Raw genomic sequence first — 19,523 nt, forward strand, 5'->3', positions numbered from 1 at the left:
TCCCCTGCTGGGAACTGGCCTGCAACCCAGGCATGTGCCCTGACTGGGAATCAAACTGAAATCCTTTGATTTGCAGGCTCGTGCTCAATCCACTGAGCTGCACCAGTCAGGACAACAGTAAAAATTTTTTTAAAATTATGTATATAGTGGATTGAGCATGGGCCTGCGAACCAGACAATCGCGGTTCAATTCCCAGTCAGGGCACATGCCAGGGTTGAAGGCAGGTTCCCTGCAGGCCAGTTCCCAGCAGGGGATGCACGAAAGGCAACCATACATTGATGTTTCTCTCCCTCTCTCCTTCCCTTCCCCTCTAAAGATAAATAAATAAAATCTTTAAAAAAAATTATGTATATATACATGTATTAGTATGAACACACATTTTTTGCTCTTTCAGCTGGAAGGGCCAAAAAAAAGACATCTCGTAGCTATGAGCATGCCTCATGGATCCTGTCGGGTGCAGATGCATAGGTTTTGACTGCTTTTTGCCTGTTAGCCATATATTCCCCATGACTATGTGCATGTCCATGTGTGATTTGGCAGAACAGGAGGTTTTTCAGAAATCATATGTGGTAGGCTGAGTAATGGCCCTCCAAAAATGTCCACATAATCATCCCTGGAACCTATGACTGTTATCTTACATGGCAGATAAGAGTGCAGATTTGTGGATGAAAAAGGGAAATTAACCTCACAGGATGATCTGGTCATAAATTCCTAACTGGACAGACAGGTCCTGATTAAGGGTAGTCACACCCCAGGCACATGACTTCTGTAGTAAGAGGTTTATCTTTGCCCTAAGCAAGTCCTGTCTATTGTTTCTGTGCATCTGGATCAACACATTTTTGAAATGTTTGTTTTCAAAGTAACCACCCTCCCTAGAGCTCATAATCTTGTTAACTATTCTGTGATTCAGTCCCTGCCTTGCTTTCTTCAACCTTCATGTAACTTCCTTACAATCTCTTCTTAATTCCAAGTGCACACAAGAAGCTGCAAACTACCATTCTCAGTAGCATTTTCTTCAGTCCATTGAGATCTTGCTTCCAGGCATCTCTTCTTTATAAATTGTCTACAGTTTTCAATGTTTTATGTCAACAGACTTTTAATTTTTTTCTTTATTGATTTTACAGAGACAGAGAGGGAGAGAGAGATGTTCATTTTTTTGTTCCACTTATTTGTGCATTCACTGTTGCCCCTTGCATGTGCCTGGACCATGGATCGAACCTGTGATCTTGATATACCGAGACAACACTTTAACAAACCAAGCTACCCATCCAGGGCCTATCAGTAGACTTAAGAACCCTGAGATCAGGAGATTATTTGGGTTGTCCAGGTGGGACTGAGGTCACAAAGCTTCTTATAAGAGGAAGCCTGGAAGGTCAGAGAGAAAAGAATATGTGACAACAGAATCAGAGAAAGAAAAGGCAGAGTGATGGGCACCAAAAGCCAGGGAATAAAGACAACTTTTAGAGGGTGGAAAAGGAAAGAAAACAGATTCTCCTCTAGAAGCTCCACAGGGAACACTGTCTAATACCTTGATTCTAGGCCATTGAGAACTGTTTTAGGTTTCTGGTCTCCAGAGTTGTAAGGTAATAAAACACCGAGTTTGTGGTACTTTGTTACAATATCAATATGAAACTAATACATCTTATATCCTGTTATGTCAGAAACATTTTAGAGAAAATATTGGTCTGAGATCTTATTGGGAAATCATGTTAATGGTACAAACACATGATGAGTTTGGTTTAAATGGGTTAAAGGACCATTTAATAACACTTACAGGAGTATGTAATAATACCATGCAAGTCAAACCTCCTTTCAAGGAGATAATTTAGGTGTTCTCTGATAACGAAGGTCAAATACCACTCTAGGCTGACTTTTTAAAAAAATTATTCATTCATTCATTTATATTTTAGAGTGAGGGGAAGAGAGGGACAAGCAGAGGGAGAGAAACATCGATTGGTTGCCTCTTATACATGCCCTGACTGGTGACCAAACTTGCAACCAAGGCATGTGCCCTGACCAGGAATAAAACTGGTGACCTTTCACTTTGCAGGATGATGCCCAACCAACTGAGCAACATGGGTCAGGGCTAGGGTGGCTTTTTAAGAAGCCAAATGCTATGGAGCATAGAAGACTAATATGAGAAAATAGATAGGAGCTCCTATGGTAGTTACTTTTCCTGAAGACAGGCTCACCCACCCAGCACATGTGGTTTGCTAGTCTTTGGTACCTTACTATATATAATATGACTCAGAATACCATGGGATATATTATTATAGCTTTCATCTTTTATTCAGCCAACATAAGTTCACTAATGAGTGAAGTTGTGTACTATAAAGATTTTGCTAGAATGTGGATAAATTTCAGGTTGGAAAAAATGCCAATATTGAACTTACGACTTTGGGTACAATTGGTTAAAATATACAGCTTGAAGTAAAGTGTTAAGCTCCATGTCACTAGCTATACAATACCTTGGGGTACATATGAAGCTTAAGAGAACAAGCAATCAATGAAGAGAAGTGGACTTTGTTGCTACCTGGGCATGTGTATTTTACATTCTTACATATGTAAGTCACAAGTATTCAGAAAGAATGGTATATGTGTTTTCAAGATTGTTTTGGTTTTTGTTTCCCCCCTTTAAACTTGTTTTGCCACTTTAAAATTTTTGTTTTTTAATTTTTAATTGATTTTAGAGAGAGACAGAGGAAGAGAGAGAGAGAAAAAAATCAATGATATCTTGTTCCACTTATTTATGTATTCATTTGTTTCTTCTTGTATGTGCCCTGACTGGAGATTGAACTGCAACCTTGGCATATAAAGATGACACTCTAACTGACCGAGCTACCCAGCCAGGGCTTGCCACTATTTTTGAAATAGCAAAAAAATTAGAAAGGGACTTCCGCCAAGATGAAGGAATAGGTGGATGTGCTGTGCCTTCTCACACAACCAAGTTTAGAGACTACTAAATATTAGCAACAGAAAACATAGCCAGAACATGGAAAATTGAACTTTTCGGAAGTCTGTTAACAACAAATTCTTCAGCCTGACCCGTAAGGGGCGAAACCAGCGGCTGGTGGAGCGGGGTTGCACAGGAAAACTTGGTCAGACGGACTCAGGCGCGCGGAATCTAGGTGAAGGGTTGGACCTAGTGAGCGACCGAGCAAGTGACCAAGCAAGCGACCGCGGGGGAGACAGCAGGGGAGCAGGGCTGCGTGTTGACTGTGGTCGTGCATTTGTGCACGGATAGACAGGCGAGGGAGTGGGCGATTGGACCGGGACCCAGCCGGTCCCCGCGGCAAGCGGCAGGGAGGGTGTCGCCATTTCCCTGCTCTGACCCCACCTCCACATACAGCGTCATAACCCAGCGACTCTGAGTTGCCCAGTCCAGGTGAACCACCTAAGGTGCTGCTCCTCACCCAGCTGTGAGAAACAGCAGAGGGGATCACCATTTCCCCGCTCTGACCACGCCCCCACAAACAGCATCACAACCCAGCGACCTGGGAGTCCAAGGCTCCGCTTCTCACACTCAAAGGGCCAGAACAGACCAAAAATGGCTCAAGAAGATCTCAAAGCCCCAGAGCCTATAGATCTAAGCGATGAAGAAATAGCAAAACTCTCAGATGCACAGTTTAAAACACTGGTGATCAGGATCCTCACAGAACTGGTTGATTATAGCCACAAATTAGACAAATATATGAAGGCGAAACTAATTGAAATGAATGGAATTTCCCAGGACACCAATAGCAATGAAAAGGAAACTGGGACTCAAATCAATGGAGTGGACCAGAAGAAAGCAAATAATGGCCAAACAGAAAAGAGTCAAGAAGCAAGAATTCAAAGAAATGAGGAGAGGCTTAGGAACCTCCAGGACATCTTTAAACGCTCCAACATCCGAATTATAGGGGTACCAGAAGGGGGAAAGGCACAGCCACCAGTGGAAAACTTATTTGAACAAATAATAAAGGAGAACTTCCCTAATCTGGCAAAGGCAATAGACTTCCAGGACATCCAGGAAGTTCAGAGAGTCCCAAAGAAGTTGGACCCAAGAAGGAACACACCAAGGCACATCAGAATTACATTAGCCAAGATTAAAATGAAGGAGAGAATCCTAGAAGCAGCAAGAGCTAAGGGGACAGTCACCTACAAAGGAGTCCCCATCGGACTGTCAGCGGATTTCTCAAAAGAGACCTTCCAGGCAAGAAGGGGCTGGAAAGAGGTATTCCAAGTCATGAAATCCCAAGACCTACAATCAAGATTGCTCTATCCAGCAAAACTTTCATTTAGAATGGAAGGACAGATAAAGTGCTTCTCAGATAAGACCAAATTCAAGGAGTTCATCATCACCAAGCCCTTATTATATGAAATGTTAAAGGGACTTATCTAAGAAAAAGAAGTTAAAGAAACATGAACTGTGATAGGACAACAAACTCACAGTTATTAACAACCACACCTAAAATGAAAGCAAACTAAAAGGACAGCTAGATCAGGAGTGGAAGCATAGAAATGAAGATCTCAAGGAGGGTTAGCAACAGGGGAGTGGGAGGAGGAGAAGGGGGGAGAAGGTACAGAAAATAAGTAGCATAGACAGTAGATAGAAAATAGATGGGGGGGCAAGAATAGCATGGGAAATATAGAATCCAAAGGACTTGAGACACATGGTCATAAACTAAAGGGGGGGTAATGGTGGGGATGGGGAGGTAGGGTGGAGGGGAATGAAGGGGGGAATAGAACAACTGTAACAGCATAATCAATTAAAAAAAAAATTAGAGGTCCTAAATCTGAAGAGGTCAAAGAGGTTAAGCCTAAGACTAAAGGTCATGAGCAACATTTTTTCTATTGTCTTCTGGGTGCTTAAACAAGAATACTTTAAAAAATTTGTTATTTAAGATTGCAAGCCTTAACAAAACATTGTTATCCAAGGCAATAAACCTGACCTTATTAACTGCAAATTTGTTTCCTTTGCTCTGGGCCCAAACATTAAGGGTAGTCTTACATATAAGATGGACAACTTAGAGATTTAAGCATTAATATTTTACTATCCTTGCCTTTGGATATAAAAAAGATGTAAAAAATCTATTATCCAGAAGTGAAATTGCTTACATTTATTTAAAATTTAATTTGCTGTTAAAGAAACTGTTTCTTGTTTTTTTTAACATTTTATTAGGAACTTCCGCCAAGATGGAGGTGTAGGTGGAAACACTCTGTCTTCTCGCACAACCAAGTTTAAAGACAAAGTTTTAGTAACAAAATACACAGCCAAAACACGGAAAATTGAACTATACGGAAGTCCGAAAACAACAGACCTTTCAGCCAGACCGGTAAGAGGGGCGAAGCCAGCAATGGGGTGATGTCGGGCAGGAAAGATCCACCGGACCGACACAGTTGCGCCAACCGGGCGCGCAACCTGGGTGCACAGGCAACCGTGGATGGATCACAGGTGTGGAGTAGCAGCAGGTGGACCCACTGAGGGCACAAGGCAGCAGGCTGACCACGGTCACACATTTGCCCACAAATAAACCAGCAAAAGAGCGAGCAGTGAGACAGACCGTGCAGGCCCCAGCAGCGGGAAGCAGCAGAGGGGACCACTCATTGCCCCCCTTTGACCCCGCCCCCACATACAGCGTTACAACCCAGCAACCTGGCTGGCTCCGCCCCCTCATACATAACAGGCGCGAACAGATCAAAACATTATGGCTCAAGAAGAACTCAAAGCCCCAGAGCCCATAAATCTAAGTGACCAAGAAATAGCAAAACTTTCAGATGCACAATTCAAAACACTGGTGATCAGGATGCTCATAGAATTGGTTGATTTTGGTCACAAATTAGATGAAAAAATGAGGGCTACACTAAGTGAAATGAAGCAAAATGCACAGGAAACCAATAATGATGGGAAGAAAACAGGGACTCAAATCAATGGAGTGGACCAGAAGGAAGAAAGAAATAACCAAACAGAAAAGAATGAAGAAACAAGAATTCAAAAAAATGAGGAGAGGCTTAGGAACCTCCAGGACATCTTTAAACACTCCAACATCCGAATTATAGGGGTACCAGAAGGGGGAAAGGAACAGCCACCAGTGGAAAACTTATTTGAACAAATAATAAAGGAGAATTTCCCCAATCTGGCAAAGGAAATAAACTTCTAGGACATCCAGGAAGTTCAGAGAGTCCCAAAGAAGTTGGACCCAAGAAGGAACACACCAAGGCACATCAGAATTACATTAGCCAAGATTAAAATGAAGGAGAGAATCCTAGAAGCAGCAAGAGCTAAGGGGACAGTCACCTACAAAGGAGTTCCCATCAGACTGTCAGCAGATTTCTCAAAAGAGACCTTCCAGGCAAGAAGGGGCTGGAAAGAAGTATTCCAAGTCATGAAATCCCAAGACCTACATCCAAGATTGCTCTATTCAGCAAAGCTTTCATTTAGAATGGAAGGGCAGATAAAGCACTTCTCAGATGAGGTCAAATTCAAAGAGTTCATCACCAAGCCCTTATTATATGAAATGTTAAAGGGACTTATCTAAGAAAAAGAAGGTAAAAAATATAAACAGTGAAAGGACAGCAAACTCACAGTTATTAAGGACCACACCTAAAACAAAAGCAAACTAAAAGGACAGCTAGATCAGGAGTGGAACCATAGAAATGAAGATCTCATGGAGGGTTAGCAACAGGGGAGTGGGAGAAGGAGAAGAGGGGAGAAGGTACAGAGAATAAGTAGCATAGATGATGGGGAGAAAATAGATAGGGGGAGGGTAAGAATAGTAGGGGAAATATAGAATCTAAAGAACTTGAGACATGTGATCATGAACTAAGGGGGGAATCGTAGGGGAGGGGGTATGCAGGGTGGAGGGGAATGAAGGGGGGGAATAGAACAGCTGTAATGGCATAATCAATAAAATATATTTAAAAAATTTATTAATTTATTTTTAGAGAGAGGGGAAGAGAAGGAGAAAGATAGGGAGAGCAATATCAATGTGTGGTTGCCCCTCATGTACTTCATATTGGGGACCTGGCCTGAAACCCAGGCATGTGCTCTGAGTGGGAATCAAACTGACAACCCTTTGGATAGCAGCTTGCACTCAATCCATTCAGCTACACCAGCCAGGTGTTTTTTGTTTTATTTCTTCCTCTCTTTTTTGTTTGTTTTATTTTTGGAGAAGAGCCTCTTTTGTAATCACAACTTATAAAATATTAAATAAAAAGTTTTATAATGAAATATTATTTTATCTTTCACCTAATTTTAATTTATAGTCATTCTACTGTGTTAAACTTTAAATTCATTGGTTTTAGAGAGAGAGAGGAAGGGAGAGGGAGAAACATTATTTTTTATTTATTTATGCATTCACTGGTTGAATCTTGTATGTGCCCTGACTGGAGATTGAACCTGCAACCTTGGCATATTGGGATGATAATCTAACCAACTGACTTACCTGGCCAGGGCTTAAATATTTTTTATTTTATAACTTTAATTACTATATCTAGAGTATAATATTCTATGTCTATATGCTTGTACTTATTTTTATTCCTGGATTAGTATTTACATATGTCTAAACTTTGAGGTATGCTACTCTGATGATAAAAATATTCTGAGGATGTAGAAAACTAAAAATGGAACTGCCTTTTGACCTGGCAATTCTACCACTAGGATTATATCCTAAGAATCCTGAAATACCAATCCAGTGAGAACCTATGCATCCCAATGTTCATAGCAGCACAGTTTATAATAGCGAAGTGTCAGAAGCAACCTAAGTTCTCATAAGTAAATGAATGGATCAAAAAACTATGGCACATCTACACAATGGAATTCTATGCAGCAGAAAGAAAGAAGGAGCTCCTACCCTTTGCAACAGCATGGATGGAACTGGAGAGCATTATGCCAAGTGAAATAAGCCAGGTGGTAAAAGACAAATACCATAAGATCTCACCATTAACAGGAACTTACTCAACAAAATGAACAAGCGAGCAAAGTAGAGCCAAAGACATTGAAACTGAGAACAGGCTGACAGTGATCCAAGGGGAGAGGGGAGGAGATAAAGGGGGAAAAGGGTGAAGGGTTTAAAGGAACAATTGTAAAGGACATATGAACAAAAAAAAAAAAAAAAAAGGGAGGGAGTGCAGGAGGAGGAGGGAGGCAGGAAGGCCTGGGGTGGGGGGAAAGGTAGAAAACTGTACTTGAACAATAATTTTTTAAAAATTAAAAAATGGCTTAAAAAAGAAAATATTCTGAGGATATAAATTTATAGATAAAAAGTGTTAGGGTGGTTGGTGAAAGAATTCACAAAGAGAAGAAAGTGTAGAGAATAAAGTTTTTATTCCTCTCCAAGAAAGGCGGGAGACAGGGTGGGGAGAGATATACCCGCCTTGAGGGGTGGGGGCTTTGACCTTCTCTAATGTAATTGAATTAAAAATGGGTGGGATTGCTTTTGTGAGGCCCTGGGCTGCTGGGGCATTGTAACTGGAGGCTGTAGTTTGTTCCAATGTTATCTTCTGTCTGTGGCTGTAGGGAGTGGTTAGTTCTTGTTTTCCAGTAACTTTCAGTCCAGTGGACACGTTCAAAAGAGTAAAATGGGAGTCGTGTTTAACAAGGTCACAGGCCTGCTCAGCAAATGATGCCACGATAGCAAATGACTCTGGCTTCACCCTTTCAAAAGGTAGCAATTTCTTTAATAAGATTAGTCTTAATTTAAAAAATTTATTCTAATTATGTAACAGCAACAGGATAATACCAAGTTGTCTAAATGAGTGGTTCTCAGACAATATCATTTTCATTTCCCTCCATTAAAAAGTCACATATTTTTTCCCAATAAGAACCTTAATGAAGAATGCACCATTTACTTTCACCATCGCTTCCTTAAACATAAAAGAAAGAGCTCAGAGAGGAAGAAGTAAGGACTTGCTTTTTATGCAGAAATTGCCCAACTCTTGTCTCTCATCAATACCTTCTACTCCAACAAGGACATTTTCCATCTGGAGATATTAGTAATGCTTCTGATGCCTTGGATAAGATATGCCATGGGAGCTGGGCTGACCCTCCTGGGCTCAGTGGACGGTGGTAAATTGCTGAATATTGACATCATCCCCAACACTCAGAAACGCGCCCTAACTATGGTGGACGCAGGCAGTGGCATAACCAAGCTGATCTAATAAATAATTTGAGCCCCATTGCCAAATCTGGGACAAAAGCATTTATGTAGGCTCTTCAGTCTGGTACAGACAGCTTCATGGTTGGACAATTTGGTGCTGGCTTTTATTCTGCCCTCTTGGTGGCAGAGAAAGTGGTTGTGATGACAAAGCACAGAGGTGATAAAGCAGTATGCCTGGGAGTCTTTTGCTGGGGGTTCCTTCTGTGTGCAAGCTGACCATGGTGAACCCATTGACCAGAACACTAAAGTTGTCCTTCACCTTAAAGAAGACCAGACAGAGTACTTAGAGGAGGGAAAGAAGTCATGGAGAAGCACTCACAGTTCATAGGTTATTCCTATCACCCTTTATTTGGAGAAGGAATGAGAGAAAGAAATCAATGATGAAGAAGCAGAGGAAGACAAAGAGGAGAAAGAAGAAGAAGACAAAGATGATGAAGAGAAACACAGACTGAGAAGGTGGAGGGTGATAGTGATGAAGATAAAATAGAAAACAAAGAAGAGTGAGGAGAAATACATTGATCATGAAAAACTGAGCAAGTCCAAGCCCATTTGGACCAGAAACCCTGATGATATCACCAAAGGAGGAATATGGAGAGTTCTATAAGAGCCTTACCAGTGACCAGGAAGCCCTCTTGGCAGTCAAGCCCCTCTCTGTAAAAGGTCAGTTGAAATTCAGGACATTGCTACTCATCCCCCATTGGGTTCCCTTTGACCTCTTTATGAGCAAGAAGAACAACAACAATATCAAACTCTGTGTCTGCTGTGTGTTCATCATGGACAGCTGTGATGAGTTGATACTAGAGTATCTCAAGTTCATCTGTGGTGTGGTTTATTTTGAGGACCTGCCCCTGAACATCTCCAGAGAAATCTGATGCCTTTCTGAGCTTCTACGCTGTCATACCTCTTAGCCTGGAGATGAGATGGCTTCTCTTTCAGAACATGTCTCTCTCAGGAAGGAGACCCAGAAGGCTATTTATTACATCATTGGTGACAGGCAGCAAAGAGCAAGTTGTCAATCCTACTTTTGGGGAGGGAGTGTGGAATTGGGAGGTAATATATATTTCGAGGTAGTATATATGATGGGCCTATTGATGAGCACTGTGTGCAGCAGCTCAAAGATTTTGATGTGAAGAACTTTGTCTCAGTTACCAAGGAGGTCCTGGAGCTCCCCAAGGAAGAAGAGGAAAAGAAGAAAATAGACATCAGTAAGGCCAAGTTTGAGAACCTCTGAAAACTCATAAAAGAAATGTTGGATAAAAAGATTGAGAAGGCAACAATCTCTAATAGGCTTGGGTCTTCACTCTGTTGTATCGTGAGTAGCAGCTATGGCTGGACAGCTAACATGGAGTGTATCATTAAAGCCCAGGCACTTGGGGATAACTGCAGTGGGCTACATGACGGCCAAAAAAGCACCTGGAAATTAACCCCAACTACCTCACTGTGCAGGCTGCAGCAGAAGGTGGAGGCAGACAAGAATGATAAGGCTGGCAAGGGTCTTGTGGTGCTGCTGTTTGAGACTGCACAACTCTCTTCTGGCTTCTCACTTGTGGCTCTCCAGACCCACTTCAACAGCATCTACTGCGTGATCAAGCTAGACCTAGGCACTGATGAAGATCAAATGACAGCAGGAGAACCCAGTGCTGCTATTCCTGATGAGATACCAGCCCCTCCCACCTTGAGGGTGATGAGGATGGAAGAAACCTCCTGGAAGGTCCTTCCACTTCTCATGGAAGAAGTGGATTAGGAGTTTCTACCTGCAGAACTTATATCCTCTGTGTAGTGTTTTCATGGCTCCTGTGGCAGCTCTGAGTGGCTCTAGCCCACCTGGTTTCATCTGCTCATGTTTAGCGGTTTAGTTCTTTCCTGTTTTTGCTTAAGGCAGGCTACCAGGGACTTGAGCCTTCCCTTCTCACCTTTGAAGTTGGGTTTCGAAGGTGTATTGTAGTTTTTTCTAATTTTGTTCTGAAATTAAAGTATGCAAAATTAACAAAAAAAAAACATATAAAAGAAAGACATGTTCTCAGATTGAGTTAGAGGCCAGGCCCAGAAAAGATAGCTGGTACTCATATGACAACTATTTATGAATAAATACATGCAGATATGTGTCTGTACATAAGTTTGCTAGACCAATTTTTTCCTCTTGGTTATTGATTAGCAATTTGGTTATAGTCTACAAAACTCAAAATATGCATATTCTTTGACCCAACAATTTCAATTCTAGAAATTTGTTTTATAAAAGTACTTTGATAAGTGCCTAAAGATATAGCCACTTATTTATTCAACAAATAAAATTTACTTATTTATTATGTTTATTGTGTCCTGACTGCTTGTAAATAACTTGCTTACTTATAATGTAAGTTACTTGAGTTATGGATTTTTAGCTATCTAGTTCGCTTATACATCCCAGATTCTTAAAATAATGCTTGGCACAAATATTTGTTGAACAAATGAATAAATTTATTAGTATGTTAGAAGATACTATGAACAAAATGGAAAGGGGGGAAGGAGATTGCAAGCTGTGGGAGAGGGTCACAAGTTGGCAGTTAGAACGGTAAGGACGAGTTGAAGTCAAGGGTGAGGACTGTGGAAAAGGCCGGAGGAGGTGAGGAAGTCAGACATGGGGACACCTAGCAAGAGTCTTTGCAGCAGAGGGAACAGCGAGATTGAATTGATTATTAGACTTGTAAATTAATAAGAACAAAATATAAAATGCAGATAAAATTTAGTTGGCATGTCATGAAATGAAGCTAAAGACATTGTTTAGTGACTAAAAATTAAAATGCCTAAATGAGTAAAATATGGTACATTAATACAAAGTGGTATTTTTATGTAGTCATTAATGTGAGGCTAATGGATTTTATTCATTATTGTTATATTTTTATTTTTGACAATATTTTAAAATGCTCAAGCTATTAAATGGCAAGAACAAAGTCTAGTTGGATATGAGCTATATTACAAATTTTAATCCTGTGTACCTCCTACGGTTTTTCTCCTCAGGGTCTTATTACTGCTCTTACTCAGACTATGTAGTTCTTGCCATTCAGCTGCACACTATACATAACTATAAATTAGTAACATACTTAATAGTAAAATACATCTAAGGAAGTAAACATTTTTTATTTGTTTTAGATATCTACCTCAATTTTTAAAATTTTCTTTCTGACCATCTATTTTTAGCACACTGGTTTTGCAGGTGCTCTTGGCAAATTCCTACTCTGCCAATCTGGGTCGTTTCTCATTCCTCTCTTCTCTAAACACTAGTAAGAGCTGTGTGAATGGGCCCCAGGGTGTGAGCTACAGTTAGTATGAGAAATCTCAGTGAGTTTTCCTTAATTCCTAGACACTTCTCAACTTTTGTTTTTATGTCCCCACTAATGCTAGGGCTTACGATCATGTTCAGGGATGTGGAAGATGGGTTCATAATTCATTTGAGGAGAAAAGGTTGAAAAACAGAACAAAATTTGTGGTCTTTTCATTACAGGAAAAGTGGCTCAGTAGAAGGGAGAGAGTGAGATCAGAGTGTCAGTGTTGGAGAAGCTTCGTATATTTCAAATTCCCCATATTTTGTCCGTATCTATGGGTCCTGGATAAATGTTCTTTGGTAAATTTCTTCACCATTTTTCATCCAGCCCCCCTCCCCCTCACTATCCCCATTCTGACTTTTTATTTTTATTTTTTATTTTTATTTTTATTTTTATTTTATTTAGTTATTTTTCAAGTACAGTTTTTTGTCTATTTTTCCCATCCCAGCCTCCCCGCCCCTTGCTCCCCCCTCCCTCCCATTTCCACCCCCCTTAGTTCTCGTCCCTGTGTCCTTCCTATTTGTTCCTCCAAATCCCTCCCCCTTTTTCCCCTTAACTTCCCTTCCTTCTCCCCTCTGGTCACTATCCCCTTGTTCTCTATTTCAGTGTCTTTGTTTTTTGTTTTTTGTTTTTTTTTTCTGCTTGCTTGTTTGTTTTGTTGTTTAGCTTCCTGTTAAAGGTGAGATCATATGGTATTTGTCTTTCAGCACCTGGCCTATTTCACTCAGCATAATGCTTTCCAGTTCCATCCATGTTGTTGCAAAGGGTAGTAGCTCCTTCTTTCTCTCTGCAGCATAGAATTCCATGGTGTATATGTACCACAATTTTTGGATCCATTCATTTACTGATGGGCACCTAGGTTGCTTCCAACTCTTGGCTATTGTAAATTGTGCTGCTATGAACATTGTGGTGCATAGGTTCTTTGATATTGATGTTTTAGGATTCTTAGGATATAATCCCAGCAGTGGAATTGTTGGGTCAAAAGGCAGGTCGATTTTTATTTTTCTGAGAAAAAATCCATACTGTTTTCCATAATGGTTGTACCAGTCTGCACTCCCACCAACAGTGAACTAAGGACCCCTTTTCCCCACAACCCCTCCAACATTTGTTGTTTGTTGCTTTGTTTATGATAGCCATCCTGACTGGTGTAAAGTGGTATCTCATTGTGGTTTTAATTTGCATCTCTCTGATAGCTAATGATATTGAGCATCTCTTCATGTGTCTCTGAATGTTCTGTATGTCCTCCTTGGAGAAGTGTTTGTTCAAGTCCTTTTCCCATTTTCTAATTGGGTTGGGTGTCTTCTTAGAGTGGAGTCGTGTAAGTTCTTTGTATATTTTAGAAATTAAACCTTTGTCTGAGGTATCATTGGCAAATATGTTTTCCCATACAGTTGGTTGTCTTTTTAATTTAATACTGTTTTCTTTAGCCATGCAGAAGCTTTTTATTTTGATGAGATCCCATTTGTTTATTCTTTCCTTTACATTCCTTGCTCTAGGGGACATATCAGTAAAGAAGTTGCTGCGTGAAATATCTGAGATTTTCTTGCCAATGTTCTCCCCTAGGACTTTAATGGTGTTATGACTTACATTTAAGTCTTTTATCCACCTTGAATTTATTTTGGTGTATGGTGTAAGTCTGTGCTCAAGTTTCATTTTTTTGCATGTAGCTGTCCAGTTCTCCCAACACCATTTGTTGAAGAGGCTATCTTTACTCCATTTTATGTTACTGCCCCCTTTGTCGAATATTAATTGACTGTAGAGAGTTGGGTTGATTTCTGGGCTCTCTGTTCTGTTCCATTGGTCTATGTGCCTGTTTTTATGCCAGTACCAGGCTGTTTTGATTACAGTGGCCTTGTAATACAGTTTGATATCAGGTATTGTGATCCCCCCTACTTTGTTCTTCTTTCTCAAAAGAGCAGCTGCTATTCGAGCTCGTTTATGGTTCCATATAAATTTTCGAAGTGTTTGTTCTATGTCTGTGAAATATGCCATTGGTACTTTAATAGGTATTGCATTGAATCTGTATATTGCTTTGGGTAGTATGGACATTTTGATAATGTTAATTCTTCCAATCCATGAACAAGGTATATGTTTCCATTTGTTTGTGTCTTCCTTGATTTCGTTCTTCAGGGCTGTGTAGTTTTCTGCATACAGGTTTTTTACCTCCTTGGTTAGGTTTATTCCCAGATATTTTATTTTTCTTTTTGCTATATCAAATGGGATTTTTCTCTTCATTTCTGCTTCTGCTGATTCACTGTTGGTATACAAAAATGCCTTTGATTTCTGGATATTGACTTTATAACCAGCTGTTTTGCCAAACTCATCAATTAGTTTGAGGAGTTTTTGGGTAGAGTCTATAGGATTTTCCATGTACACTATCATGTCATCTGCAAACAGTGACAGTTTTGTTTCCTCCTTTCCTATTTGGATGCCTTTTATTTCCTTTTCTTGCCTGATCGCTGTGGCTAAAACTTCCAATACTATATTGAATAGAAGTGGTGAAAGTGGACATCCTTGTCTTGTTCCTGATCTTAGTGGAAAAGCTTTTAGTTTTTTCCCATTGAGTATGATATTGGCTGTAGGTCTCTCATATATGGCCTTTATTATTTTGAGAAATGCTCCTTGTATTCCCACTTTGCTGAGTGTTTTTATCATAAATGGGTGTTGTACCTTATCGAAAGCTTTTTCTGCATCTATTGATATGATCATGTGATTTTTGTCTTTGCTTTTGTTTATGTGATGTATTACATTTACTGATTTGCGAATATTGAACCATCCTTGCATTCCTGGGATGAATCCTACTTGATCATGGTGTATGATCTTTTTGATATATTGTTGGATGCGATTTGCCAATATTTTGTTGAGGATTTTAGCATCTATGTTCATCAGCGATATTGGCCTGAAGTTTTCTTTCTTTGTTGTGTCTCTATCTGGTTTTGGAATTAGGATGATGCTGGCTTCATAAAAAGAATTTGGGAGTTTTCCATCCTGACTTTTTATTTTTAAAGATTTTATTTATTTTTAGAGAGAGGACAAAGGAGGGCAAAAGGAAGAGAAACATAGATGTGAGAGAGAAATGTCAATCACTGTACGCCCCAACCAGGGACCGAACCTGCAACCCAGGCATATGTCCTGACTGGGAATCAAACTGATGACCTTTTGCTTTGCAGAACAACGCCCAGCCAACTGAGGCACACTGTTCAGGGCTCCCCTTAGTTCTTAATGTAAGTTTACACAATTCTTTACCTGTGGTACTTTGTTTTGCCATTTGTATATCCCTAGTACAGTTTTCTAGACAGTAAATATTGGTTCACTCCCTAGCAGAAGCATCCAATCACTCTGTACTTCAGTGGTCATGAGTATGTTGTTTTATTTGTTTAAGTAACCTTTTTATGATAATCAAAGTAAGTAATTATAAAAAAATAAATATAAACACTTTACAAAAAACCCTAAAAAATATAGCCATTGTTAATATTTTGGTATCAGTCTTTCCAAATTTTTGTCCATGCAAATTTTCAAGAATTTTTTTCAAAATCTGCTTTTTTTTGTTTAATATTATTCATGGATAAGTTTCTATGTCATTAAAATTTTTTTAATAACAAGTTAATAACATAAGTTAATAATATAACTTATAGCCAAGTAATAATCTAACTTATGGATATTCTATAATGTATCATTGTACAATGAGGCTGTTTTCAAGCTTTCTCTATAATAAATAATCCTAAAATGAATTAATGTGTAATACTTTGTTCATTCCTATCACTTAAATCACTCAAGAAACATTTATCAAGTATCCCTCATTTGCTCCTCCCCTTTTGTAGCTTATATTCTAGTGCCTTAAAACAATATTTAGAAGTGGAATTCTTATTTAAAAGACATGAGTAATTTTTAAATGTTTTTTAAAAATTATAGCCAAATGCACACGACACAAGTTTTACTGTTTTCATCGTCTGTTCAGTGACATTATACAGAGTCATCCTGTGTTGCCAGCGCCACCGTCAATCTCCAGGACTGTCTTCATCCTGCAGACCAGAAACTGTACCCATAAAAGAGTAACCCCACATCCCCCACCCCTAACAATCATCATTTTACTTTCTGTCCCCATGAATTTGACTACTCCAGTTACTTCATCTAGGAAGAACATGAATAGTTTAAAAACTTTTAATATTCATTGTAAAGTTTTCTCCCCCTTAGTTATATTAATATATACCCCAGAGCTGAGTATAGTAATGCTCTTTTCCTTGTTTCCTCATCTATGTCTTTTTTTCATTTTGCTGATTGGATACACAAATAATTTTTTTAAACTATTAAAGTTGAATAGTTCTCATGCTAATGATCACACTAACTCACCTGGTGTGGTATGTTTCTCATTTTACTGATCAGAAAACCAAAAGCTAGAAAAACAATTTGTCTAGGACCACAAGCCAGTAAGTGACAGGCTTAGGCTCTAACATGAGTCCCTGACTTCAGAGCCAGTCCTGTGTTAGCCATTTTGCCTTGTTTTGATTTTCTAACTTGGGCTAAGAGTCCAGAATTACTATGTTTTTGTCTGTAGAATCTTACAGGAAAATCTAATTCAGCACTGTGAATGTAGGTAAAGAAAAGAAGGCCCAAATAGGTTAGCTTTTGATGACATCTCGGATCATTCATATCCTTTTATTAAAAATTTTTTTTCTAGCCCTGGCTGGGTTCCTCAGTTGGTTAGAGCATCACCTAGATGTGCCAAGATTGAAGGTTTGATCCCTGGTCGTGGCACGTTGGAGAATCAGCCAATGAATGTGTAAATAAATAGAACAACAAATCAATTTCTTTTTTCTCTGTCCCTAAAATCAATCAATAATTTTTTTTTTAAAGTACTGAGTTAATATCTCAAGATTACGTAGCTGTTGGAGGAGCCTTAATGAACTCGCATCCCCTGACTCCTGATTTGGTGCTTTTCCTGCTATATCAGTTGACTGCACACTCTCAATTATTGCTTTCTTTCCCCTGATCAAATCTCACTTTAATAAATAATAATTATAATAATAATTAATGTCAGCTGACTGTTATCAAGTGCTTATTGTCTGGCAAACACTGTCCTGGGCCTTGCTGTGCTCTGTCCCATCAGACCCCTCAGCACCCCAGCATAGAGTTTCATTCTCACTTCACAGTTGTGTGACTTGTCTGTGATCGCACAGTGACTAAGTGGTGGAACCAGAGTTTAAACAAACCAGGCTGATTTCTGACTTTGAGACAGGAAAATTAAATAAAATGCAACCCACCCTTATTGTTGAATCAGGTGGTAATTATAAATTAAAAGTATCAACTAGGATACAAGTAGAGCTAGGAGAAATGGGAAAGGAGAAAACTTGCCTGTGTGGAAGAGCAAAACCTCTGGAAATAGCACCCATTCATTCATTCACCTATTTATCGCACATGTATTTATTGAATGTCTACTACCTCCCAGACACTTCCCTTGGTGATAATGTCAGTTAGAGGAAAATACCTAAGTATCTCAAGGAAAGAATATGATTCCAGTCCTTGGTGACCATATGGGAGGGAAATGGGCAGAGCACAGTGAAATACATTGATAAATCCTATAATGGATGTTATGCAAGGCTCAGTGGAGAAAGAAGAAGCATTGCAATCTATTTTAGAAGTCAAGTACGTCTTTGCAGTAGCAGTGACCTTTGAAGTTGGTCTGTGCAAAGGCAAAGGCTCTGAGATGAAATGAGCTCATAGGAGACTACAGATTAACATCAGTGTTACAGCATTAACACTGATGGTGGTGGAAGGTAGGAAATGAGGCTGGCTAGGAACATGGATGGCAAACCAAGAAAGTGCTGAAATGACAAGCTAAGGAGTTTCCTGTAGATATACCCTGTAGATGATGGGAAATGATTAATTATCAGCTAAAACATTTTCCTTCAGGAGAAACAAGTTTTTTAATAGATGATATAAAATAATGTAAAATTATAATAAAGGCCCCGCTCTCAAAAAGCTAGAAAATGATTTTGGCAACAGACTAGCTAATTGGAAATAGCACCAATTAATTCGTTCACTTATTTATTGCACATATATTTACTGAACGCCAGATACTTTCCTTGGCAGCAGAGTCAGTTAGAGGAAAACATCCAGTATTTGAAAAATCTCCCAGTACTTTGTCAAAACAGAACACGACAGAACCAAAAACTGGTGTATGCCGCCCTGCTCAATAACCTCCGTGTCTTTTCACATGCAGCCTGCATGCTTGACTGTTTTACTGAAAAACGTCTACTTAAGCTCTGCAGCTGTCTCCTCTGAGAACACCTGGCATGTACTTATCATGTGGCAGGTATTGCGCTGAGCACTTCAAACACATCATCTTATTAGATTTCTATGGCAAACTAGAAGGTCAGTTTTTATTCCAGTTGGAAAAACAAATTTAGGAACATTAAGCAACATGCCCGCCCTGGCTGGTACAGCTCAGTGGATTGAGCGCAGGCCTTCGAACCAGACAATCGTGGTTCAATTCCCAGTCAGGGCACATGCCTGGGTTGCAGGCCAGTTCCCGGCAGGGGACACACAGGAGGCAACCATACACTGATATTTCTCTCCTTCTCTCCTTCCCCTCTAAAAATAAATGAATAAAATCTTTTTTTAAAAAAGTTAAAAAAAAAAAGAAACACGCCCAATGTCAGATAGCTAACAAGTAATAGAATCAGAATGAACCCAGTCAGTTCGATTCTTGACTTTAATCAGGAAAGGCAAAGTTAGATGAACAAAATCCAGCCCTTCGGCGCTGACAACTGACAGAGTGTACATCCACTTCCTTTGGAGGATTTCTTACTCTCCGATTTAATTTCCCACATCACTATAGATAGAGCCTAATAAAAATCATCTAGGTATTTGGATAATTACACTAAGACTTTGAATTACTTGGTACTCTGTTCTTAGCACCTGTCTCAACACCTTACACATAACAGATGCTTAATAAATGTTTGTGAAATGAATAGATGCATGCCTCCTTTCCACTCTGTCTACTGCTGACAAACTTCAGACTGTTGTAGAGTTAGGCCCACGCACCGGTAATCTTTGCTTTGTGTACTTACTTTCTGGAACAGTA

General features: G+C 39.5%; 1 pseudogene; it reads left to right on the forward strand.

Annotated features, from left to right (window-relative positions):
* Window positions 1–8,895: 8,895 nt before the first annotated feature.
* On the forward strand, window positions 8,896–10,946 carry LOC119065706 (heat shock protein HSP 90-beta-like; annotated as a pseudogene).
* Window positions 10,947–19,523: the final 8,577 nt, after the last annotated feature.

The sequence above is a fragment of the Artibeus jamaicensis genome, unplaced genomic scaffold (assembly GCF_021234435.1).
Source record: "Artibeus jamaicensis isolate MK-2021 breed Jamaican fruit bat unplaced genomic scaffold, CSHL_Jam_final contig_233, whole genome shotgun sequence".
Classification (NCBI taxonomy): domain Eukaryota; kingdom Metazoa; phylum Chordata; class Mammalia; order Chiroptera; family Phyllostomidae; genus Artibeus; species Artibeus jamaicensis.